Source organism: Felis catus, chromosome A3, assembly GCF_018350175.1.
Source record: "Felis catus isolate Fca126 chromosome A3, F.catus_Fca126_mat1.0, whole genome shotgun sequence".
NCBI classification, from domain to species: domain Eukaryota; kingdom Metazoa; phylum Chordata; class Mammalia; order Carnivora; family Felidae; genus Felis; species Felis catus.
This window is the reverse complement of record NC_058370.1, coordinates 103,275,349-103,301,971: the sequence shown is the minus strand read 5'-3', so window position 1 is coordinate 103,301,971 and position 26,623 is coordinate 103,275,349. Positions and strand designations below refer to the sequence as shown.

The following is a 26,623-nucleotide window of genomic DNA, read 5'->3' as shown; positions in this document are numbered from 1 at the left end:
GACCCGAGACTTACACTGAACGGCAGGGACCGTGTGGTTGGTATGTGACATGTTTGTACGCGCACATGCACCCACTGCAGGTAGTAGTGCGTGTGGCTGACATCAGTTTGGTCATAGATGTTTGGTGGCAGATACACAAAAATCCAAAGCCAGACACAGCTACTCACTTGGAGAATGTGGAGAGAAGGCGAGAAAACCCCACAAATGAGCCTGGGACCCTCTAGCATGTTTGTCTGAAACAGGCTTCATGTGGTCACCCTCCAGAAGCATCCAAGACACCCACCGTCCAAACACTTTGGGCTGATCTCCTCGGGGACAGGGTCTGGTCCTGCATCCCAAACCCACTTCCGTTCCTCCTCCACCTGAGCCTTCCCCACGGCCTCCTGCTTCACTGGCCACACACACACCACACCCACTCCCTGGAAACCCAAGTTCACACCACTGGCCTTTGTAGGGCAGTCTCCCCAGCCGCTCCCTTCTCTGATTCGTTCCTACTATGCCATCTAAGACCATTCGACCCCCGTCTTTCCCACAAGCCCTGCTCCGTGCCCCATGGAGGGAGCTCCCCATGAAATCCCCTCCCTGGCCAGGCCTAGGCTCCTGATCTTTACCATTAACCTGGCACCAATCATTGTCGTCCTGTACCCAGGCGCTTTCTCTCTCCTAGCGAGGGAGACGCCTCCATATCTAGTGTCCTAACTTCCCGAGTGCTTGGCATTGTACCCATCACAGAGACGCATTCAGCAGACGTCCGTTCATAACGCTGATGCAAATGTGTGGGCAGAGAAGCACAACTATCCTGGCACCCTATGTGACCGGTGCCCCTGCATGGCCCCCAGCCAGGCCCACGGACAGGCTTTCACCTGTGCCAGCAGGGTGAGCTTTGTCCTTCTGATCATCCGTGCTCAGCCCAGCACCCTCCTGCTTCTTATGAGAGAAAAAACACAGGGCTTTTTCCTCCCACACTATGACTTTCCACTCTGGCCGCACTGAAACTGGAAGAGAACAGGACGGGGGTCCCCTGGGACCCCTTGCCACAGCCCCCGTGACCACCCTCTCCAACCAAGTGCCCCCCCCTCAGATGAAAGAGCCCTCCTCCATGTGTAAATTATTTCTAAATTGAATATACTGTTTAATGTGTTTCAAAACTGAAAGAAAATACTTCTCCCAAAATTATAGCCGTTTTGTAACTAAACCCCACAGTTTCCCAGCTCCTTCCAAACCTACCTATTTTAAAACAGAAAAATGCTGCTGTTTCCCAACGTGTTCTTTATTGAGTAAGCCAGGGTGTGTTCAACAGAGCACTTTCCCCTCCAGGATCCTCCTAGGACTATCAGATTAAAGACAAATTAGGTAACAGGGCATGCTGCTCTCTTCCAGAGAGATTTTGAAAGCCTGGTTTTAAGGGAGGTGAGGGAACACCAGAACACGCACCGAGGGGAGGCAGGCGGGTCCCTGTCACCGAGACCGGCCACAAGGAGAAGCGGACCCCCAGGGAAGACACGGTGTCTGGACGTCAGAGGGCTGTGGGCCAGAGACGGCCTCCCACCGCCCACCGGGCTGGCGGGGTGGGCCTTCCAGAGTCTCCCAACACTGAAACAGGACCCCTACACCTGTTGAAAAAAACAAGGTACAGTCCAGAAGTTCATGGCGTGACATTTTCTAATGTGTAGTCACTGCTCTCAGTGAAAAGATCAAGACACACGCCCTCCTTAACCAAGGCTTTAGATGGAGTGAACTTCAGCCAGGTTTGACCCTGGGCCTTAACCTCCATGTGTGTCATCAACTGATGCCTGGACTCCCACCACTGAACCATACATAAACCAGGGTTTATGCAGTAACCACAGCCTCAGAAACTGGTAATTAATCAACCAATCAATACATACATACATACATACATACATACATACATACATAAATGAGAGAGAGAGAGAGACTTCTTTTCCAGAAGCCAAATTTTACTTTGTAATAAATAAATGACCCTGTCTAAATGCCACAGATCACATGATCTGGAGCTACAACGGGGCCCACAGACAGCGGCAGGTGTCTGCCGTGAAATATGCAGGCTCACACTGACAAAACCCACTCCCTGGGAGAGGGTCGAAGGACTCTGAGCGAAGCAGCCGTTTTGCACTCAGAAGGTTCAGAGGCACCGTGAGCAAGGAGCCTTCTAAAGGAAAACACTGTCACTCAGGTGCTGTCAGAAACCAGGATGCCTCCAACAGATGCAAAGGGCACATCAGTCGTGAAAACCGTGCACAAAGTTCCAGCCCAAAGCTGAGTCGACATGTGCTTCAGCCCCCATAACTCTTTTTTCAATTGGGAGTCAGTTTTCACCAGGTGTGAGACACAGCGCCACTGACCCCAAGCCAAGCATGCGGCAGCAACCTTCCTTAATCCAGACACTTGTCATCTTGGATTTAAACTTGACCCTGCCTGCCCCTGCTGCACGTGGGATAAAGGTCAATCCAGCGTGCCATAAAAGTCTCCATGATTAATCACTTCCCACCAGATTTGACAGCTGCAGATATTTTTTCCTCTCGCCTTCAGGCACTCTCCCAACTCAGGATGAACTTGGAACTGCCACTTGAGGCATGCACGCAAAATGGACACATGAGGCTCAAAGGACACTCAGGAAATGCGACTCATACCTGTATGGGGTCAGGGTATACCTAGTTTCGTCAGGAGGACAATGCAAGGCTTTCTACGGCACCAGTTCAAAACTGGGGTCATCTCATCCATAGATATGGAATCATCTTTTGCCTAAAAGCTACGTACCTTAATTACATGTCCAATAAACTTCTTGAAAATCGTTGCACAGATAGATACCACACGGATGTCAGGAAGGCCAGTTATATGTCCTGGACTAAAAGTGCCCCTTTTGGAAACAAACTGGTGTGGTCACCTTGGAAAACAGGCAGTATCTTACAAAGCATCCATCCATCCCACGATCCAGCAAACCAGCTCCTGGGTATTTACCCGAGAGAAATGAAAACACATCCACACAAAGACCTGCACAAAGCAGCTTTCTTCATAATCACCAAAAGCAAGAAACGGCTCAAATGCCCATCAGCTGGTGAAGTCCAATATGGTGCATCCATGCAGAGCAAAACCACTCAGCAATAAAAAGGAACCAACCACGGACACATACAAGGGCATGGACAGGTCTCAAATCGATTATGCTGAGTGAAAGAAGCCAGATACAAATACCAAATGCTGTTTGGTTGCGTTTACATGAAATTCTAGAAAAGGCAAAATTATTGTGATAGAAAACAGGTCACCCATTGTTGGGGCCAAAGGGAGGGGGTTATTCCAAAGAAGTTAAAGGGAACTTCTTAGGGTGCTAGAATGTTCTATATATCACTTGTAGTGGTGGTTACATGACTATATATAATTATCAAAATTCATTAAAGGTGCAACAGATTAATCAAAATAGACTATTTTTATAATGTAAATTATATCTCAATTTTTTAAGTTTATTTATTTATTTTGAGAGAGCGTGAGTGGGAGAGGGGCAGAGAGAGAATCCCAAGCAGGCTCCATACCGCCAACACAGAGCCTAATGTGGGGCTTGATCTCACAAAACCGTAAGATCATGACCTGAGCCGAAAGCAAGAGTTGGATGATTAACCAACTGAGCCACCCAGGTGCCCCATATCTCAATATTTTTAAAAGATCCCTCAGGGTGCCTGGGTGGCTTGGTTGGTTAAGCGTCCGACTTCAGCTCAGGTCATGATCTCATGGTCCGTGAGTTCGAGCCCCGCATCGGGCTCTGTGCTGACGGCTCAGAGCCTGGAGCCTGTTTCAGATTCTGTGTTGCCCTCTCTCTCTGTCCCTCCCCTGTTCATTCTCTGTCTCTCTCTGTCTCAAAAATAAATAAATGTTAAAAAAAAAATTAAAAAAAAAATCCCACCTATTGACTCCAAAAAAAAAAAAAAAAACCAATCAGTCTACAGGTTCTGTTGCTGTCCTTCTTTACCTTACTTGTTGTCTCAGCCTCTGTTCCTACAGAAAGAAAAGCTGTGGTTACAGTAAAAAAAAGAGGCTGGGAGGGATCCTTTGCGTCCTGTCCCTTTGAAAACAGCGTGGTCTGTGTTAGGACAGTGACACACCTTCAGAAAGCCAGAATGGGGTCCACAGCCTGGCCACCAAACGTCCCAGGAAAAGCAGACATGAAGTGTTCCACCCCAGAGATGATGCATTCTGTCACCCCACAAAAGAGGGGTCTCCACCAAGGAGGGCGGTGTCCAAGGTGATTACCCATGCAAGACCAACTGGAGAACAGGCAAGATCGAAGAAGGGTGTTCCAGGTGCCCAGAGAGGAACCCTGGCCTCAAGGATCAACCCTGTGAGCTCCTGGACCACGAGAGAAAGGCTAGCATGATCTTTAGAAATTCACCAGGAGACAATGTGAAGAATCCCACGGAGTACGTGCCATGAGCATCTGTATAAGACAAGTCTGTAACAGCCAGAGGGAAGGAACACAGCAATGTAAGTACTGAAACATGTCACCCCTGTAAGATCTGGCCAGACTCTAGGGAACCAAAATGCTTCTTTCCTCACTAGGAAAAAACAAAAACAAAAACATGAAGCATCTTCATATTTAGGGGGCAAATGATAAAGGGCAACTAAATTATTTTTGCAAATTCACACATACACCAAGCCTGGGCAAATTCTTGAGCAAGAGTATGAGGCACCCACGGTCAATGTTGGCAGATCAGCAAACTGACCGCATTCCCTTCCCACTGTCTTGCTCTTCTGGAAAGGTGTTGGGCAAAAGCACAGAGAACCAAGGCTACCACATTACATGCCAACCACTGGTACCAATTTCTGTGAAATAACAAAGAAATCATCACAGATTCTATTGAAACCAAAACCCCGAATAACACCAACAATACCACAATAGTCCTCAAATGAAAGGTTGCAGCTGCCAGGCCTGGAAGGACCGTGGGGGCTCCCCCAGCTGTGGACCTCAGTCTCTGTTGAATGCTGCCCCCACATTCCAGATTTCCAAAGCCACAGGAAGGTGCCGGGCCCTTTGCAACCAAACTCCAGGGAATCTGCAAAAACAGAGGAGGCTAGCTAATGCTCTGACTCAGCAAGGAACACACAACCTTCACATTTCCCAGGGCGCCTTGTCGAATGAGCTGGCCCCACTCTCTGCCTCCCCTTCCTCCCGGCGGCTGTGCTCCTCACCATTCTCTGTGTTCTTTAGCCTCCCCAGGAGAAGGAAGGGCTGGGCCTATCCAGTCCTTGTTTAGTTAACAGAAGAAGAGCCAGTGATAAGGGGAAAGATTGAAACCACGAGTGAAACGTCCAGGGTCTGGGAGCACGTGAGTGGCCAAGCAGGATCTGCATTCGATCAGCCTTCTCCCCATGTCCACACCCCAGACATAACTAGGTGGTGTTTTAAATCACCTGCCTAAAGCTGAGATACAAACTAAGCTTCTCTCTTGAAAAGGGAGCTTCTCAAATGCCAGCAGATGCATCCCAGAACCATGGCCAAAGAAAAAGGTCAACTGACCGGGGATGCGGGTGCCGTGGGAAGCCATGACCAAGATGAGCACGTCCTGAGATGCCCCAGGTCTGCTCCAGCCACCCCCTCACAGTCTACCTGGGCCCTCAGCCTCGGCCTCTGTTTCCCCTTCTGTAAATGGGGCACTGTGTTGTCACATGAATGTGTCATAAGGAAAGAATGAGATGAAATCTGTGAAAAGCAAACTATAAACTGTTAAGCGAGATGATTACAGGAGCCAGCTCCCAGAAGTTATTAACGTCCATTTAATAAAAAGCCCTTACCCACGAAGAGCCCTTTAATTACCAGCCAACAAATATCTCAAAGCGTAAGCTCACTGCTCAGTGGATGATGTGATTTTTTTTTAAAACAATAAAACTAGAGGGGCGCCTGGGTGGCTCAGTCGGTTAAGTGTTCGACTTCACTCAGGTCATGATCTTGCGGTTTGTGAGTTGGAGCCCCACGTGGGGCTCTGTGCTGACCACGCGGAGCCTGGAGCCTGCCTCAGATTCTGTGTGTCTCTCTCTCTCCCTCTCTCCCTCTCTCTCTCAAAACTAAACAACAACAGTAAGACTGGAATTCTGCACTTCAGTGAGTTGTACCTGCCTCTGGGCAACTGGGCCCATTGGCTGCAGGGATAAAGCAGAAATCTAGGCCAAGCCTTCACTTGGAAAGCTGATCCCTTCCAAACACGGAACCCCAGTTTAACCGGAAAGTGCTAGCTACTGTGCAAGACCTGATCCCTGGCCACAGTGGGTCAAGGAGTCTCTGAGCTAGAGCTCTTCTCCCTCCAGCGTCCTCTCCCCACTACAGGGACCACGTCTGTCTGTCCATCTGCTGGGCAGCTGTCTACCAAAAAGATTCCTGCTTTCACTCCCTGAACTTCCTCCCCTCTCTGCCTAGACTTGGGCTCAACAACACTCTCCTCTTGTGCTGAGTAGACAGTGACAAGGAAAAGAGTGAGAACACTCACAGTACCACCTCATTCCAGATGCTTCTAAATGCACCATTAGTTCATTTTAAACCTCCGGGCAACTCCAACAGTAGCTATCATTAAGCTCGTATTTTACCAAAGACACAGAACAAAGAAATGCCAATATAGGATTCAGGTACAGGCCCGCCTGCGGGCATCCCACCGGCCCCCCAAAGACCTCAGCCTTCGGACATTCACCCTGAGGTACGGCCGGCCCTCCTCCCGAGTCTGAGCTCTGTGGGGGAAAACTGCCTTTTACTGACTTATATCTACCACAGAACACATCTCTCACCAGATGTACTAGAAAGTTTCATTTTATCAAGTTTCACTTTATTTTTGGAAGGTTTTTAAAATAAAGTGAATCTGTAATTAAGAGGCTGACCCACAACAATATATAGCAGTTGACCCCAAGAGGATGGTTCAGGCAACTGAAGGGTAGGTGGGCAGACACTTCCTGTGACTCCTGCCCACTTTGGGTCAATGTGCCTGTGGCCTATCTGTGGCAATGCTGTGGGACATTTCACAGGCCATAAAGTCCAGTGGCCAGGATGAGGACTTCAAGCTTCCCAGCCTCCCCAGGCTCATTCCAGGGAGAGTCTTGCTGAGGGAGAGACTCCTGGGACCTTCCACCTGTGGGGCAGGAGAGTGACACAGTATGGTTAACAAGTCAGCCTGCCTTGCTCCTGTCCTCAGAGGATCTGAAGCTGTGACCTGGTAACATCTCAGGAAATTCTGGTGACCTAAGATTGGTCTAAATGAAGCTGTCCTCAAGTGAGTCCCTGAGGTGGAGGGGCAAGTCCTAGATGTAGCCACACATGAAGGGGTCTGTGGGCAGGGGTTCTGAGGAGAGGATGGGGGTGAGGAAAACATCTTCTTTCTCATAAGACCACTGTCATAAGAAGATATCACGTTGCCTAGCCCACTCAAGAGAAAGTCCTAGAAAAAACAAACTTAGTGTCCACACACCATCTCATACCCATTAGGATGGCTGCTATCCCAAAACAAACCCAAACAGAAATTACAAGTGCTGACAAGGATGTGGAGAAATTAGAACCCTTATGCACTGTTGGTAGGATTATAAAAGCTTCTGTGGAAAACAAGATAGCAGTTCCTCAAAAAATTGAAAATAGAATGACCACACAACCCAGCCATCCACTTCTGGGTACATGCTCAAAAGAGCTGAAAGCAGGTCTCAAAGCAATATTTGCACACCCATGTTTATAGCTGCATTATTCACAATAACTAAATTGTGAAGGCAACCCGAGTGTCTATGGATGGATGAATGATAAACAAAATCGTACGTGCTCATAATGGAATATCATTCGGCCTTAAAAAGGAAGGAAAATCTGACACACGCCGCAACATGGATGAATCTTAAGGACATGACGCTCAGTGAAAGAGAGTTGTCAGATTCATAGAGACAGAGAGTCAAATGGCAGTTGCCATTTGTGGGGAGAAGGCAATAGGGAGTTAGTGCTTAATGGGGGCAGTTTCAGTTTCACAAGGGCAGAACTTAGGAGATGGGTGGTGATGATGGTTACACAACATGAATGTGTTAAATACCACAGAACTATATACTTAACAATGGTTAAGGTGGCAGGGTGCCTGGGTGGTTCAGTCAGTTAAGCATCGACTTCGGCTCAGGTCATGATCTCGCGGTTCATGAGTTCAAGCCCCACGTCAGGCTCTGTGCTGACAGCTCAGAGCCTGGAGCCTGCTTTGGATTCTGTGTCTCCTCTCTCTCTGCCCCTCCTTTGCTCACATTATCTCTCTCTCTCTCTCTTAAAAATAGATGAACATTAAAAAAAAATTTTTTTAAATGGTTAAGATGGCAATTTTTTTTTATTCTCAAGTTAGTTAACATACAGTGCAGTCTTGGCTTCAGGGGTAGAAGCCAGTGATTCATCTCTTAGACATGACACCCAGGGCTCATCCCAACAAGTACCCTCCGTAATGCCAAGATGGCAATTTTTATGTTATATGTATTTTAGTGCAATTTTTTTAAGTGTCCACATATATTAAAATTAGAAGTGCCCACCCAGTCCTTACTGACCAGATTGCACTTCTTGTTTTGCTGGGATGTGTCTCCTCTTCAGCTTCACATCAAGCTGATGCCAGTTTTATTAACGGTAGGGTGCGATTCAGATCGACTTTCCTCCAGAGAATCTAGGATGGACGCAAGAAGCTGGCAACTTGTCAGTACCAAAGAACAGGAAACTAAGTCACCGACGGTTCAGAAGGTGTTGGCTCTGCCCCTCAGCTAGGCCCCGCAGGACTCTGGGAGGGGGCACCCCTGCCCTCTGGGAGGGGCCTGGGGTCTCTCCTTCTGAAACTGGCCATTTTGGGAAAAGAGGAAAGGGCAGACTAGACCAAGGACCAGGTGACAGTCCACAAAATGTGTTATCATTGTCCTTCCAGGTTCTAAATGTTTCTTTCTATGACTCACAAAGGTTAACCGGGAGGCTCGTGAATTAAAAACCCGCAGGGTTTTCCTTTTATAGACTGTCCTCAGGAGACCTCTCACTGAGTGTTCCCTCTGTCCTCATCCCCAACTGGCAGCTGCACTTAGCATGTGTGTTTACAGAAATACCAGTAGTTATTGCATGTTCCTCTCCATGTGATTAAGCATTGCCATAAAGCCCAGGCTGGATTAGAAATAGATCTTTTCCTTCTGAGGAAGGCTGAAAAGAGCATAGCTGGCGGCGGTGGCGGCAGTGTGCATCTTGCGCCACCTACTGGCCACTGTTGGGATCGCACAGCAAAAGCCGAAGGCCTGGTCAGGGCTTTGGCACCTGCCAATGAACCGACCAGAAACACTGCCCCACCCACCCTGCAGGGTGGAGGGTGACTGGGAAATCCCACCAATCAACTGCCCCACACTGGAACCTATCTCCAGACTTGTGCTCCCTACTTTGGTAGCTCCAATCACCTGATCTATTATAGAAGGAAACAGTCCGTTGATCTCTTGCTCCCAGGAGAGGGCACTTCAGGACAAGACAAGGGGAACTTCTATCGTGGAATTATCATACACGTGTTCAGACTTGAAGATGAGGGACTACACCTCACTATGGCTTGCAACTTTGTAGTATTTGCCAGGTAGCGTTTGACAGAATGTTTTGATCCTTTGATCCTCGTAACAGCTGTATGAGATACATTCTATTATTCTTATTTTAGAGGTGAGGAAACCAAGAGGTTCAATCGCTGGATTAAACAGCTTCCTAAACACAGAGGGAAAGGTCAGGGTACCTGTTGGGAAGAGGAACTATAACATAACGGTTCTTTTTTTTTTTTTTCTTTGTCTGTCTTCCAAAGCCAACACACCAATATACAGACATCCAAGTACTGCGTTAACAGTGTGGAAGATCCTGTTTGAAAGTTCCACAGGCAAATGAACATCCCCAGTTTGGCAGCCACTGCTTCATTTCTTGGTTCATTTCAACAAATATGAATTGACCACCTTCTGGGGCCCAGACTGAGCAGCTGGTGGAAACTACTTCATCACCTACCTTACGGTAGGGGCACTCTGGATGCCAGAAAACTAATTTTAACTAGTGGAGACCTGCCATCACTGGAGATATTCACGTTCTGAAGCCCATTCACAAAGCGTCTGGAGCCATTATGAGGCCACATATGTAAAATCTCCGAGAGTGACCACTTCAAACACGATGACATCCATGGAAGTGTGTGGCCTAATGTGTTCATTAAAAAAAAAAAAAAAATAGTGTCCTGTTTAGAGTCACACATGACATTTTAGGAAAAGAACTCATTGTCAGGACAACCTTCCTAGAAACAGCAGGAGATCCAGCCCTTTAGAAACAGGATTCTAGAAACTGTCTCCCCATCAACCCTAAACCCCACTCCGCTCCCTCCTTCCTATACGGTCCCAGATAACCATCCTGCAACATGCCTAGTCTGTCCTGAAAAGAAAGAAGGAAAATGCAGTATGATCCCACTGCTAACCACTGGCATTTTTAAGAGTATGTCTTACTCTAAAGAAGGAAGGAAGCCTCCAGTTTTATATGAGGTAGAGTGACAATGCCTCCATGTCTTGTAATCCACCTGACTGAGGAAGGGAAGCCTGCTGTACAGTCGCCCTGCAAAAAGAGCCCAGATGACATCAGCAAACAGGACCCAACTTTTAAGAGAAAATCCAGATTACTTGTTTGGGAGCTCCTTACACTCAGTTTTTTAATATCAATTACAAAAAACAAAAACAAATATTTTTAAACCCTCGTCTATACTTCTCTGTGGTTTTAATTTTTTTTTTTAATTTATCTATTTATTTGGAGAGAGACAGAGACAGCATAACCAGGGGAGGGGGAGAGAGAGAGAATCCCAAGCAGGTTCTGTGATACCAGCACAGAGCCCAATGTGGGGCTTGAACCCACAAAAGCATGAGATCATGACCTGAGCCAAAACCAAGAGTCAGACACTTAACTGACTGAGCTACACAGGCACCCCCTCTGTGGTTTTAGAAAGGACTATTCCTAACCGAGATGACCACACTCTGAAGAAACTGAGCAGGGAATTTTTTCGGCTGGCTTCATATAGTGAAGTCGCCTGAGAATTCAGTCACTCATTTACTAGGCACCTACTATGTGCCAGTAATTGCTCTAGGCAATTAGGATACTTCAATGAACAAAAGAGATAAAGACGCTTGCCATTGAGGAGGTTATTTTCTAAGAGAGGGAGACAGATCATAAGCTCTAATCAGAAGTTATATCGCATATAGTAAAAGCTGGTACGTGCCACGGACAAGGAAAGAGCAGAGTAAGGACAATCAGGAGAGGAGGGCCAGTCAAGACGGAGGGAGTTATAATTAAATTTCACATAGAGCGGTCAGGGTCGGCCGTTGAGCAAGTGACGTTTGAGCAGAGACTAGGCTTATTTAATGTTGGACCAGGCACTATGCAGACAAAGCATGAGAACAGACGAGTCTGGGAGCAGCCAGAAGATTCCAACAATGCGATTTGCTGAGGAGCCACCAACAGGGTTAGGCACAAAATTTAGGAAGAGCGACCAGAAAGCTCTAAGACTGGAGACTTTGCAACAGACCTGATGGTGATGAAATAGGGAACCTGCCCAGAAAGTCCCTAAGGGTCGGGCCTTTGAGTGGCCTGAACCAAAGCTGCAACACGCCGCACATGACCCAGTGACACACTGCGGGTGGCATCAACACTCACCCCTGTATCCTTTGCGACAATGGAGGAAAACACATTTGGTGTTAGAAAAATCAGAAAAAAACGTTGCTGCTCACCAGTAAAATCTTTTCCGCGAAGAGATTCCACATGTGCAGCACCATGTCTGGAAGCTCTCCAGGCAATAATCTGGGGCCATCACAGGCCTCACTTCATCTGTTTCCCTTCTCTCAGAGACCACTCATCTGCACTGCCTCACATCCGATGTCTTGAAGTCTGACTTGGTTTTTTCTATTTAGTTATCTCAGGGGGGAGGGTAAATTCTGTCCCTATTACTTCACTTATGTCAAAGCACAAGTGCGGGGAGCAGTGACTCTTGAAGTTTGAGAACTGGATTAGAGCTGTAGACCCTCTGGTTGTCAACCACTGAGGAGACACTCCCCAGTCAGGAGAGCTCTCGAGCTCCCCAGCACATGGTTATTCTTCGTGTGTGTCATAGATCGATGGTGGGCCCGTTCCTTCCTGCCCCTGTCGTTACACATCCACGTCCTTGTCATGGCCTCATGGTGGGCGGAGTATATTTCCCCACGCTGGAAATGTGGAGCTGGGCTCTGACTTGCAGCCCGACAAAAGCTGAGGTTTGCCATGTGCTCCCCGGCTGGTCTTGAACAATCACAGCAGCCGGAACACCCATCTCCCTGGACTCTGCAGAGTGAGTTTCTCCACTCAGCCCTGAGGGGTGTTTCCTGCAGAAGGTTGTGAGGACTGTCAGCTGGACGAACGGGGGAAATGTCGTTCAGAGCAAGTCTGGGTCAAGATACTGAGTGTGGTTTGGTCTCAAATGCACTGCACTAAGTAGGAGAATTAAAAATAATTTGGTACTTGTCTGAAAGCTCTGGTCACTAGTAGGATTCAACTTGTCTCCCCTAACAAGATAATCTCGCTAAAGCAAAAATAAGGTGCCCCTCACTGGGAGGATGGGCAGCCTTGATGTAAAGACTCTGTTAAGAGGATGAAAAGACAAACTACAGACTGGTAGAAAACATAGTAAAACCTTGGATTGCGAGTAACTCGTTCTGTGAGTGTTAAGACGAGCAAACATTTCTAGTAAATTTTAATTTGATAAACGAGAGTGATGTCTTGCAATATGAATAGTACGTGACAGCGAATGTCACATGATCACAACTGAGCCAAAGGTTCTTTTCTCTCTCTCTCTCTCTCTCTCTCTCTCTCTCTCTCTCTCTCTCTCTCTCTGCAGGATTGCGGGTGATCGTCTCCCATGCTCAGATGCTCTGTCTCAGGCCACAGTGTTCGGCAGAAATCAGTGATTTTTCAGAACGTTGGAAGGTGCCCACAGCTGGCACTAGTGTATTTTTTGTCACTCCAAAGCACCTATGGACAGGCTTTTGCTTTTCCATACAAGAGTGAGCTTAGCAATGCTCTGCTTCATTCTAGGCCATTAGATAGGTTCCTTGTCAAAGTTGCACAAAAAGAAAAAGATTCCATTGAGTCAATAGATAGTAATGATTCTGTTAGTGATAGTGAAAGTCGTCCAACACAATAACCCTCCTCTCTCTTGTCTCCCAGCCACGAAAGTTTTCAAAGGTTTTCAAAGGTGAGTGCAGGTTAATTTGTTTATTTTTCTTTATATTTTGTACTTTCTCTCTTATTTTGTATTATATTACAGTATGTAATCATTTTTATATGAATATTTTTGGGTGCTAGAACGAATCATCTGAGTTTCCATTATTTCTTATGGGGAAATTCACTTTGATATGCAAGTGCTTTGGATTACAAGTATGTTTCCAGAATGAATCATGCTCACAAACCAAGGTTTTACTATATTTGCAAACCATGGATCTTACAAAGGACTTGTATCCAGAATACATAAAAAGCTCTCAAAATGCAATAGTAAAGAAGGAAACAATTCAATTTCACCAGAGGATATACAGATGGCAAATACATGTGAAAAAGATGTTCAAAATGATGCGTGACTATATGAATTACTTTTATTATGGATGAGGAACTAATCAGCTTTCAAGTTTGTGCTTTCTCAGTTTTTAATATGTGGATGCATTGCTTTCATTGGGAATCATTAATCGATTTGATTAAACACAAGATGAGTTTCAAAGCAGAGAGAATGTTGGGATAAGAGGAGGTTGAGTCCAGTCCTCTGGCTTGGATACTAACTCCCCTCCCCTTGAGGCCCATCGCCTTTTCCTCGAGCACCTTTTATAGACCAAACAGCAGCTCCTAGTGGAATGGTGTGATGTCATCAGTGACTTGGGGCAAGGGCTCTGGAATCTTAGAAGCCATTTGATCTCAAACACCTGGCTACAGTCAGTGTTCTCACACTGTTCTGAGGCTGTGCTCTGAGTAAGTGTGAAGGGCCTAGATCCTGAGAGAGCCAGGACGTGTGTTCTGGGTGAGTGTTGCCTCGTTCCTGTACTAGACTGGTGTGTAAGACCATCCAGCTTGGCCCTCATGGAAAGGTAACTGAGACTCAACTATCACTGCCCCTGGCCATTCTTCCCTTGAGCACTGGTCAGACCACAAGTTCTAATCCCAAATCCAAAGCGCTCTAGCCACGGTCAAGGAACACATCCTAGACAAGTTAAGTCACCATTTTCTCATCTGTAAATCAGGTAAGCTATACATCTCACCTTACAGATCATTATAAGGATTGAATGAGGTCATTCTCTATGTATTATTGATCAATATTGGAAGTTCAACAAGCAATCAATAACTGTTAACTATTTTTACCATTCTAATTATTATCAGGTTTCACAAGGAGCAGGTTAAGCAAACAGAAATGGCCAGTCAGAATCAGGTTGATCCCTTCCCTCTTTTTGTATGCAGAGAAGACAGGACCCCTCTGGGCTCCACATCGGCTGCCTCAGAGACTGCTCCAAGCCAACAGGACACAGCAAAGAAGAGTCAGAAGAAAAGGGTGTGCATGGAAGGGAAGGCAGGTGTGCGTGGTCTTCTGGCCTCTAACCCTGGTTTCTGAATGAATGAAACTGATAGAAGACCATAGCTCCTTTCTCCTTCCTCCTCTCTACTCTCATGTGTTTGGATCTGCATGGGCAGAAGAAAGGGTGTTCAGGGTGAGACAGGGAGGTCACTATCATGTTCACTTTTATACCTATTAAAGACAGCTAGGACTAGAGAACTTCACATCTGTCTCTATAGAGGTATCCCCCAGGCAGAACGATCCATGGAAAGAGGCACAGGAGAGTAGATTTTGCCTGGCAAAGAAAGGGAAATAATAGCTCAATTCCTACCCTCCTTTATAGACAAGGGCAAAGGGGTGATGGTCATTCTCTTATCCCTTCAGACGTCACATGCAAAATTCTCAAGGTGAGTGGGCAAGGAAGGACCTCGCATTTCCCGGGCGGGCCCCCTATGATGACACAGGGTCCTTCCTTTCTCTCTGCAGCTCCACAGAATAGGAGCCCTCTGGCCTCCAGTTCTGCATCTTCAGAGGTTGTCCCTGAGCAGAGAGCCAGGACAATGAGAGGCCAGAAGAAGAGGAGATGGACGGATGTGAAGGCAGGTATGTGTCCCTAGGCATCCCTCAGCTTCCCTGCACCAAGTATCAACTAATGCCGAGTAAATCACTTGTTATCTTATCTTCACAAGGCTGGGTCCAGTCTTCAGAGTGAGCTGCAAGGAAAGGACCCCACGTCTCAGGTGGGTCACATCCACACACTCCGAGTGACCGAGTCTGTTGTTCCCGCAGGGACCCAGGAGAGAAGTGCCCCAGCCTCCAATTCCACCACCTCTGAAGCTCTCTCTGAGCTGAAGTCCTGGAAGAAGAGGGGGCAGAAGAACATATGGACTGTCAATCATGTTGAGGGGACAAAACTCAGGATGAACAAGAGGAGAAGACCCAGTTACCGTCCTGAAGACCAAGAAGCATTCTACCGACTTCTGGGTGTGTGCTCTGGGCCGACGGAGCGTTCAGGGCCCTGCTGAGCTCAAAATCATGTGGGAGGCAGTGGCTCTGGGATCGTGCTCAAACCCCCCCCCCCTCCCCCAGGTGCTAACCTCTAAGGTGTCCAGGTGGTGTGGACACAGAGCGACCCTGCTTCTTCTGTGGAGTTGGCAGGTTCTTCCTCTCTGAGACAAGTTCTTGGAGGGAGAGGATGAAGGGTCACACTAGGGAGTCCTCAACTGTCAAGACATTTCACAACCAACCAAGGGGTCCCTCCTCTACCCACTGAGATAGAGTCATATATTCCCTGCAAGTAAGATTTTAGAGATTAGTGATGAAAAGGCAACCTAGATCTTGCTGCCTTTGTGTTCAAGGTCGGGGAGACAAAAAACAACCTCATACAGAAATAGGCTGCTCTCAGCCAATGACAAACGCAAAGACATAAATTTTTTCAAAGGCAATGATGCCTGGAGATAGGGCCTGAGCAAGGATAGGGGAGCTTTATGAAATGGAGTACTCAGGGAAGGTCTGTCTGAGAAGGTGGCATCAGGACCAGAGGCAGGACTGAGTGTCACATATTTAGGGACAACACTGAGATCACATTGTCCAATACAGCATTCATTAGCCACATGGAGCTATTTAAATGTCATTTTAAGTGAATTCAATAAGCTTTTAAAATTCAGTTTCTCGATCTCATGAGCCACATTTCAAGAGTGTGGTAGCCACCCATGCCTAATGGCTGCCATATTGAACAATACAGATATAGAACATTGTCATCATCACAGAACATTCTACTGAAGAGATCCAGACTGACTGGAGAGGGGTCAAGGAGCACGAAATGATCCATGACTCCTCCATCCCCACTGTGCAAATATCATTGTCCCAGGCAAGGAATGAGGGATACACAGCACTGGACATTCTCAGGTCTTCACTGGAAAATGGGGCCTCCAGGGGACACCTCTAATCCCCAACAAGCCTTCTGGGAGCAGGGGAAGCCATATCATTATCTTTGGGAAGCAGGCAGATCCAGGAGAGAAGGGGCAGGTGCCTAGTGCCTCGGGTTGGAGGGTGGGGAGGCTGCAAACTCACCACCACAGGCTCAGGGTGCTCAGTTAATCAGGTGGGGCAGGGAAACTCTGGACAGTCACAGCATGATAAAGTGACAAGGATGTGGTGTCACAGAGACCCATGGCCACATGCAAGCTTCTGGCTTGAGGCAAATTTGTTAAGCTTTGAGAGCCGGGTCACATCTCTGTAATTAAAAAAAAAAAAAAAAAAAAAAAAAATGTGCCCCCTGCCATCACATGGAAGATTAAATTATAATAGCAAACTCCATGCCCCACATTTGAAACTCACAATACAGGGGCCAGTGGAAGGAATAGCAGCTATTACTAATGTTAAGGCTCGTAAGCCTCCTGGAAGAAAGGAGGCTGCCTCCACTTCCATGAGACAAAGGAACTTGGAGAGGCTCCGGTTTTCCTCCTTCCCTCTGGGATGTCCCACAGCCCTTCACTCACATCTCCCAGAAGGGTTGCCCCAAGGCCCTCATCACCTTCCCTTCCTTTGCAGAGGATCCTGTTATCCAGAGCTTCTTGGAAGCTGACATTTTCCTCAAAGTGTCTGATAAGGTATCTGCTGCATAATGATGAGGGACCAAGGGGTCTACCGAGTCCCCACCCCATGAGGGCAAGAACAGAGAGCCAGATTTCTGCCCAGGCAGGAGAAGGCCTGGAGAGACCTGCTCTCAGTGCCAGAGAAGGAAAGGACACACTGCCCGTGGCCTGCCCTGCCCACTGGAATCTTCTGCTGGCCTTCCCGTCGGCTCCCCTCCACATGCCAAAGGGCCTCAGCACAGCCTCCCTCCTCCACCTCTGCTGAGGGTTTCCCACTATGGCCATTGGATGGGGCAGGACCCATGGCCTGTGCAGGACACCCTCACCCTTCTATTCACCCCTCACCTGCCTTCTACTCCACACAGTACCTGCTTTCCATGGTGGTAGAATATTTTGGCCGTGTCGGGCTGCCTGGACACCTCTACAACAGGATCCACTTCTTCCTGGCCCTGTGAGTGTCTCCCTGGGGGCCTGTTCTCAGTTCTGCCCAAACCCCCCATTCCCACAGCCTCACCAGCCCACCTGGGTGCGTGGCCATGCTATGAGCCAGAGAGTCCCCACTGGTAGTCCCTCTTGGCCGCAAAGCAGACAAAAGGTCTTCAGGGGTCAGACGTTCTTGGGGGAGAGGAAGGCAATGAGCAAGGTCCTGTGATAAAGAAGAGTCAGGAAACACCACTGGCTGCTCAGAGACTGCGTGACCCAAGAGAGGAGGCCACAGGGAAATGGCAGACAGCCAGAACCTTGACTCGGGCCAGGCACAGCATGGGTCCTGTAGGCTTAGTGTTGAGGATAGTCCTGCTGTCCCTCTGGACCCAGGCGCCCTGCAGAGAGGGCTTCCCGGACCCTCCCTCCTGGATAGACCGACCCAGGCACCGGGTCCTCCAGTGTGGCCTCCGCAGACTCTCCCCACTGTGCTGCCTGAGGCTGGCTGCGGGCACTGGGGCCTGCCAAGCTTCCCTGCTTTTCCCATGGCAGCTACATTGCCTCCGACATGGAGGAGGACAACCCCACATCCAAACGGAGCATCTTCCAGTTCCTGCTGGGCAGGGAGCACTGGCCAGAACTCTACAAGGAGTTCCTGAAGCTGAAGGTGGAGTTCTTCCATGCAATGGGGCACCGAGCCTGGGTCACCCTGGAGTTGTGTGAGGAGGTCTGTGGGGGACGAGGGCCAGGAGGCACAGCCCAGAGGCGGTGGGGCTGGGCCCTTTCTCCAAGTGCTTACGTTGCTGTTTCCCTTTCAGATCCAGGCCCAGAACCCACATCACTGGGTCTGGAGTCGGGCACGCCAGTGCGCCCCCTAGGTCCCCAGGGAACAGAATGGGGGCTGCAGGTGGTCCCGGTGAGTGCCCCGGGGCTCTGCAGGGTTGGACAACCCCACCCTCCACGCCCCTGCGGTCACCTCCTAGGCTGGCGTGAAGAGGAAGCAGTATAGCATCCCTTAATGCATATTAGCATAGTAAGGCCTCTGAGAACTCCTGTGGTAAAGAAAGTAATTACCTGTGCTTATATCAAAATTCTCCAAATGATTTTCATTATGGAATCATGTAAGCAACACAAGACCCAAATTTGCATATCAAAAAAATTTTTTGGAAAGCTCCTGGAAATGCTGATCTAAGTAACGAAAACTTCTGCAGGGTTTTCAATCTGAGTTGAAAATTTTTAAACATAAATAAATGGAAGACACCGAAGTCATCCTTTCTGGAAAAGGGGCTGTTACCCTGGTGGCTCTTGGGAGGAAAGACAGATTATTTTCAGCATGTGATCAAAAGTGGTATTTGTTTTGCTCCCACATGAAGCAACCCTAGTAGCTGGGTCCCTGAAGGATATGTCAGGGTCTCACCGTGTCATGGACAGAAGGAGTTCCCAGGGCTCCTGGTCTCTGCAGAAATAAAGTTGCAGGGGGGGGGAGGGGGAGAGGAGGGGGGGTGGGGAACAAGCCCACAGAACTGTGAGGAAGTACACCATAGATGACACCTTTATAGAAAACAATCACTTGACTAGCATCCACTCTTTAGAATATGTTTTCTTTAGTTTAAATTTAGTTTTTATATTTGGGTTTACTTGAAGTCAGGGGAGATCTTCGGTGAAATGCATCAGGAATCCTTTGCCTGGGGACACGGCTATACTAGAATAATCTTGTGAACTGAGCTCCCCCCTCCCCTCTTTGCAGGATGTGATGGAGCCTATTCTTATCCTACGAGAAAGAAGGTCAAGTGTGCTTTGTGATAAACCAAGTTTAGGATAAAGTTTAATTCATCCACAGGCTTTTTCCTTGAGGACAAACAACTATTATATATGTCAGAACCTCAATATGCCAAAGAATGACTGCCACAATAAAAAGGAGACAAATAATGTGTACTGGGGCTGCTCCTGGGTCTGGTCACTTGTAAGAGCAATGAGGGTGGCAGTTGATTTTGCCTGAGCCCCTTTCCAACATGCACCTTGTGGTGAGCTGATGAGAACTTCCTCACTCGAGAGTTTGCCTCTTCCACTCCGATCTCGCTTTCTTTTCTTGTAGCTCCCGCCCAACCCCTGCCTCCCCCGGCCCCGACACCAAGCTGCTGCCTCCTTCGCAGCCTCTGGGAGGTACACAGGGATAGCATCGGGCCTCCGGCTTTCCTCAGACCTGCAGGAAAGAGGGTGCAGGGAGAGCCAGGACCACCGCAGCCTGAATAGCACAGTGACCCTCCAACCTTCCAGTGGGTGTCAGCCAGCAAAGGCCCTGACCCCTGGATAACCTGGAAGGGTACAGTAGTAACATGGAGGGGAGACCAAAAGAGTCAACATGCCAGAGAAGGAGCCTCTGCAGAGACTGAGGCCAGGCAGAGGGAGAAAGGACAGAAAGTCCGGGAAGAGACCTGGACCACTGAGGAGGAAGTGAAGGAAGAGGCCAAAGAAACCGCTAGAAGATGGTGAGGAAAAGAGGAGGAGACAGGAAGGGGAGAAACACATTGGGAGAGAGGATGCAGCGAGGCCGTTGTAGACAATCAGCATCTTGGGGACAGTTGTCCTTGGAGCCCTTCCTGACAATCTGCTAGAAAACAGCCTTACCCAATGAAGAGACGGTAGGGAACTCCAGAGAGCAGACCAGCAGAGGCACGGAGGGCATTGATGTGCGGATCTAAGGCTGAAACAAGAGTGGGAGTAAGAGGGGGGAGTCCTATGCCATCATACACTCTGACATTATAGAAATAACCCAAATTTCAAAATGAGATAAGGGAGAGAAGGGAGTGGGCTCACGAACAGCTGCCTGGGGGAGAGGTGGGGAGGTCCCAGGGTGCCATTGAGGCCAGAAACAAGGCAGTGGAAGCCGAGGTAAAAAAAAAAGAGGGAGTCCTATGAAGATATTAGAGTTAAATGTATTCACAAAACAGAAGCCATCCTGAATGCCACATTAATGAATATGACAAATTTTAAGAGAGCAAACAAAACAGATCAAATAATGATACATGATAAATAGAAGAAATACAGTAGAAATATAAAAAATGAGGCTCAACTGAGATCAAATTATTTGTATTAATAAATCTGAATTAATAAACCTGAAGAAAAAGATTTTCAGATTGATTCACAAAGCAAAACCCAGCTCTCTGAGATTATCCTTAAATCATTCAGAAGTGCTAACAATAAGGTGAGGGGCAGGGGTATACCATGCAAACGCCCTCAAATGAGAGTAGGGATTGTGATCTTGATACCACGGGAAGGAACACTCAGGTGCAAAACCCTTCAGACACTAAGAAGGATACTTGGGATGGGGATGAGGGGCAGGAACTGGGGGTCGGTGCCCAGCATTACAGGCACTCCACAGGCCTTGGCTGGTCCACTGCAGCTCGATTTGCTCAGTGATGTTCACAGATTTTACAGTCCTCTCGATGGGTGGGTAGGTAGGTAGGTAGGTAGGTAGATAAACAGACACATATATTGATACATAGATATGTATAGCTACTTTAGATAGGAAATCTAATTATTAGACAGTAATTACAATTACCAAAAACCATCTACCTCTTTACTGTCTTTTTCCCATGGAAATGACTGATTTTGCCACAAAATTTCTGATAACTACAAGGTTCCCAGGAACTTCACAGTCAAGCCATAAGAAGCTAACTCCTTTCAGGAAGTAATATGGTGGCTGTTCAACCCTCTCTACCCCACGAGCGCTTAGCATTTTCTTCTTGCTAAGAAAAGAAGCATTTGCGGGGTGCCTGGGTGGTTCAGTCAGTTAAGCATCCGATTTCGGCTCAGGTCATGATCTCACGGTTCGTGAGTTCGAGCCCCGCGTCGGGATCTGTGCTGACAGCTCAGAGCCTGGAGCCTGTTTCAGATTCTGTGTCTCCCTCTCTCTCTGACCCTCCCCCGTTCATGCTCTGTCTCTCTCTGTCTCAAAAGTAAATAAACGTTAAAAAAAATTTTTTAATAAAAAAATAAATAAAAATAAAAAAGAAAAGAAGCATTTGCTAAGAAAAGCATTTTCTTCTTCTTGAGTCCTCTGGAACTATCCAGTCGCAAATAATCACAGTACTTACTGTCTGTGACACCCAGTCCTTGCAGCTCCAGAAGGCCAAGGTAGAAATAGTTGGGCTAAGAGGTGGTTTCTCTCCTGACTCATGCATCTAAGTGACTCAGTCCCAGGAAGTTTGGCGCAAAACTTGGTCAACGCAAATCATCTCAGTTACTCAGCTGAAAGACCATACATTCTTCCGTTAGTCCCCTCAGTGTGTTAGGGAGAAACTCAAGGCCCCTCGGGGGGGGGGGGGGGGTCACTGACACTGTGACCCAAAATGGGTACAATCCAGATGAGCTGGTGCATGGATCATAGGATTGCCACGAAATCTTGGGGTTTCAGAGCACACCTGAGGGTTTGGTAATGGAAAAGGAAAGTGAACACCACTGGGAGATAGCCAAGGGGCTGGAAATTCCATAAGCAAAACCAGGGGAGACCAAGTGGTAGTGAGTGGTTTTTATGGGACTCAGGGATGGGGCTGAGTTCACACCTAGGTCACTGTGTCCCACATAGCAGCACAGGGTTTGCTCAGGAACTAAGAATAAAAGGTGTTGATAAAGGGAAGCAGACAGAGGGTTTGGGGAGCAGAGGACTGAGAAGCCCCTGCAAAACTCCAGAAACTCAGGGGTGGGAGCCCCTGTCACAGCAGATGTCACCATCTGCCCTCATGTCTGCCTGTGACAAGTGCAGAAGACTAAGGGCTTTGCCGCCTCTTCCTCCTCCAGGCCTCACGTGGGCATCCTGGCTCCTCACAGTGGCACCCGCTTACCTGGCCCCACGTGGAAACAGCTGGAGGCTGAGCAAAGAGGAGGTGGTGAGATGCTGAACTGACATCAGTCCACACAGAGGGCACAGTGAGATGACCCACAAATTGGAGCAGAGAGGGAGTTTGGAGCAAGATGACACAAGACAGCACCCATGCCCCCCTGCCCTCTGGGGATCTGCAGAAATTTCAAGTGGGGGTTGGTGCTCATCTCCTCTAGATCTTACCGCACAAGGAGTCTGCAGCTAGAGAGGCTAATTACAGTGGGTTTGCTAATGATTCTTCCATTGTTGAAGAGTTGTGGACACTTACCCACATTTCCAGTTGATGAGACTATCTTCTTGGTCTCTGGAATGGCACACAGTGAACAAAATATTCCTGCTTAAATGAAAAATGGGGACAAATGTGAACGCAAGACAAATGAAAAACCACGAGTAACCCTAACTAGATTCCAAACGCCTATGATGTCTCCCCAGTGATGGGATTCCCCAGATCATGATCTAGCACATCTAGGTTCTGGAAGCCCATGGACTACAGCCCCACAACGCAGCATACCTGAATGTAAGACTAGAGATGGATCCATTAACTACAGAGACAAGGCAACAGATTTCACACCTCGGTATTGGAGTAAACGCAGGAGGAAATTATGAACGTGCAGTTATTTATAGGCATTCACTGATTTTATTGAACTGAATATAAATTGTTTCTAAATTTCCCATTTCATTTCATGTTATAATGTGCCACAGAATAGGAAGAAATATTTTCAGCTGAAAGAGAAATTTCAAATTTAAATGGTTGTTAACATGAGCAAGAAAGCAACACGTAGACTAACTCCATCTAATTCCAAGAAATTACAAAGGCCTCTGTTCTTTGAAAGATGCAGAGAGAAAACAAGGGTCCACAAACTGCCTGGTGCAATGTCCTTCTAACTCATGTTTAGTCTGCCTCTTTCTCAGCATCTACTAGGCTACGAAAAAAGGCAGTAATGAACCCGGTTCAGGGGTTAGAAGCAGTGTGATCTGAAAGCCCAGGCTTGTTAGGGTTGTGATGGGGAGCAGTGCAGCCTTGGGCCAGCCACCTCCCTCCCTGAGCCTCAGGGGTCTCAGCTCTAGAAAGAGGGGCAGGACCAGAGGCCACCCGAGGGATCTTCCAATGTTGACATTTTATGTAACTGCCTATAGATTGAAGGCCCTGCCCTCTGAACAACCCCTACTCCCCATCCCAGCAGCCCTTTCATTCAAGGACAGAAGATGGAGCAAAGCAAGAGGATGGCGAACAGGCAAGTCCGTCCTTACCCACAGACAAGAATTAACAATACGGTTTTAGGGGCTTTTCTTTCACTTTAGCAAAAAAGACTTTCCCACAGCTTGTGACTAATGAGAAGCGAGCAATGTATTTCTGGGTGGGGGAAACCTGGCTGGCCCTTGGAAGCAGGAAAAGACAGTCACCTGGGAAGTTCTGTAAACCACATGGGTATCTACAGGGTGCTGCTAAGTGCTAACAGAGGCCTCTAGCCTGGGTAAACCCTTTTAGTAGCCGCCCCTCCAACTTCCCCTCTGCTTCCTTTCACTGCTGGTTGAAAACTGCAGATAGCTCGGGATACAGAGGTGACATAATCCTGTCCTGTCCTCCATAGCTCATTTGGAGAGAGCTTCAATACAGCTAATTTTCTATAAAATGTGCTATGAAGACAGAGGAACCCAGAAGACAAGCTTCCACCCCTGTATGCAGGAGGCAACAAAGTCTTCTGCATTGGATCTCAAGTTGACCCATGGCCTTCCAACTTCACCCAGCTCCCAGCATCCTCTCCTGACGTTGGCCTTCTCCTGGCCCTCAGATTGAGCTTTGACATGGCTTTCATCAGAATCAACACGTCCATTCCTCTGACAATTCCTGCCTTGGCGCCACACACTCTGGCTTCTATTCAGAATCCCAGCTTCCAAGCTCTGGCCTATCTGCCCAGCAGGCACACTGGCCTCCCACCAAGTGGGTCTGTACGCTGATTATCAAGCTGAGAGATGAGGCCAGCTTCTTCTGGCTTCCTCTGGGATGTCAGAAGATCCTGTGAGCCAGGATCCCTGTAAGCTATGAAGTCAGCTAGTTTCTGGACAAAGGGTGAGAAAGTGGCCTTACTCCAGTAAGATTAGGCTCTGGAGGGCTGAACCCAATGGACGCTCCTGCTAGGGCCTGGCATCCATGCCTCAGAGCTGCCCACAAGTTCGTGCCTTCACTTCTTCACAAGACAATCAAGGGAGAAGCACAGATGTCAGCACCCATCAGGGAGATGATAATCGGTGTGTGTGCATGTGTGCGTGCACGCATGTCCGTAACTACTGTTTCTTTAATTACGTCTAATTATGGAAGCATTTATACTTGTGTGAATAGAAAAAAATGAATGTGGGGAATTATGAGTAAGTTAGGAACGATACTGTGACAGATATTAAGTAACTAGTACTCACCAGCATCTGGTTCTCGTCCCCTTCATGGACATCCAGAAGAGCAGTCACACAAGGCAGATGGATTTGACTACTTCCTACCAACAAGCCGTAATTGGAATTGACATGTGCCATTCCTGGGCCAAAACCCTTAGGAGCCCAATGCATTTCTCCAGCTCTTCCCTTGACTTAACTCGGAGGAGGCTGAAATATTCTGGATGGTGAGAGCTACTCTCCACATTTTTCGAGAACCCATATATACATAGAATCCATTTCTTAGATGATCCTAGCATGCCTGCTCAAGAGAAGACTGCCGAGAATACATTCTCTGCTCCCTCCCACCTATTAATCCCAAATTATCAAGACAATGCTGTTCCCAGGTGATCTACAATCTTTGATTCTCTTTCTCTGAGAAAGCCCGGTTTTTGTTTTTGTTGACAACATTCTAATGTCTGTTCCCCTCATATAGGAGAATCCATAGTGTGCAAATAAATGCCTCTCAAGTAATTCTTCAGAGAAAAGCATACAAATTATAAACAATTGAGAATAAAGGTGGCAACAGTCGCTCAGATACTGAGTTCTTTAAATGTTGATTCAAATGGAATTTCTGTAATCTACCATTTTAATTTTTTTGTCTTTTATCTTTAATTATAAGAAAAACCAGCTAAGGCTGGCTCACTTGGTGGAGCGTGTGACTCTTGATCTAGGGGTCTGTGAGTTCGTACCCCACATGGAGCACAGAGGTTGCTTAAAAAAATAAAATCTTTAAGAAAAGAAAAAAGAAAAACTAGCTAAATGTGAAGGGGAAGCACATTCCACCCTCCTAGTCAGTCACATCTCGTCTATACTGTACATGCAGGAGCAAGTCCTTGAGCAAGCGTTGCAGATGAAATATTGAGAGTCTATAGAGGGAATTAGTCTGCTTCTAGATACGTGCCTTGTAAATGCAGAAGCAAATGCCACATGGGTTTTTGCCAAAGTCTCAATGAAAACATTTCTATTTAATCTTTACATTTAAAGCTGAAGAGCAAAATTCAGGATGTGGAAATGTGAAATCACTGAATGGATCTTGCCAGTGTGGTCCCAATGGCCATTCAGGAAGCAGAGGGCACATGTCAGAATCCAGACAGCAGGGAGTTTTCTTCTTCCTGTATTGGAAACCTGAAGCTGGAGGCAGCTTTATGTGAATATCTTTCATCATTACTTAGTCCAGCAACTCTTGATACAGAGGTACATTCTCCAAATGCTGGGTGGAAACGGACTTTTATTTCTAAATATAATTTCTGAAGGCCTCTCAATAGTGGGAATTTCATATTTTCTCTATTCAGAGCAGGCTTCGTGTTGGGCAGTTCTTCATTAGGGCAGAAATGTCCTCCTGTACAAGGTGACTGCTCATACTGTGAGGATGCCTGGCACTGTCACACCAAGTACAAACTAATTTTAGACAGGAAAACTGTGACATCTTAGGAGATGCTAAAAATCATTTCCTTGCTGCACAGAGTAAAACTTGATGACAGAGCTTCTTTTAAAACCTTGCATTTTTGAGCACAGTCACATCACCTGAATTGCCACAGGTGAAAGACTTGAAAAACTAATAGCCACTCTAGGGGCGCCTGGGTGGCTCAGTCAGTTAAACATCCAACTTCAGCTCAGGTCATGATCTCACAGTCTGTGAGTTTGAGCCCCATGTCAGACTCTGTGCTGACAACTCAGAGCCTGGAGCCTGCTTCAGATTCCTTGTCTCCCTCTCT

At 47.5% G+C, this 26,623-nt stretch overlaps 1 long non-coding RNA gene across 1 annotated transcript; it reads right to left on the bottom strand.

Moving 5' to 3' along the window:
* Positions 1-13,441: 13,441 nt before the first annotated feature.
* LOC123384534 lies at positions 13,442-26,593 on the bottom strand. Its single transcript, XR_006595742.1, has 3 exons — positions 21,697-26,593; positions 16,653-20,303; positions 13,442-15,870 (listed from the first exon to the last, which is right to left on the bottom strand). It is a non-coding gene; the product is annotated as an uncharacterized LOC123384534 (long non-coding RNA).
* Positions 26,594-26,623: the final 30 nt, after the last annotated feature.